This window comes from Dendroctonus ponderosae, unplaced genomic scaffold (assembly GCF_020466585.1).
Source record: "Dendroctonus ponderosae isolate FM_Combo_2020 unplaced genomic scaffold, Dpon_F_20191213v2 Dpon_F_20191213_10, whole genome shotgun sequence".
NCBI lineage: Eukaryota > Metazoa > Arthropoda > Insecta > Coleoptera > Curculionidae > Dendroctonus > Dendroctonus ponderosae.
In genome coordinates, this window is record NW_026017111.1 from 4,542,512 (window position 1) to 4,542,876 (window position 365).

Sequence of the window (365 nt, forward strand, 5' to 3'; positions counted from 1 at the left end):
ATATCTGGAACGAATTATCCGGGCGGATCAGCCATTTCCCATCTACATAGATTGGCTAAAAATGAGCCCCAAGTGCACGTGCACATAGCAAACCTTGCGGCTCAAACGGGAGTTTCCAGATTCGCTCAAGTTAACGATTCCTGGATGTATGTATGATGCTGCAGGGCAACGGTGTTACTCGATTCCATGAAATCTTCTATTTCAGCTACGACAAAACCGAAAATCTCAAACCGACTGACATGGAAATCTTCAAGTTTCCCCATTTGATTGAAGAAGGGAAGAGCAAATATGCGGCCAATATGAAGCTGCTGATGTACACGCATGATGTCATCGACACCATTGAGGCTTTCCATCAGATCTCCTTC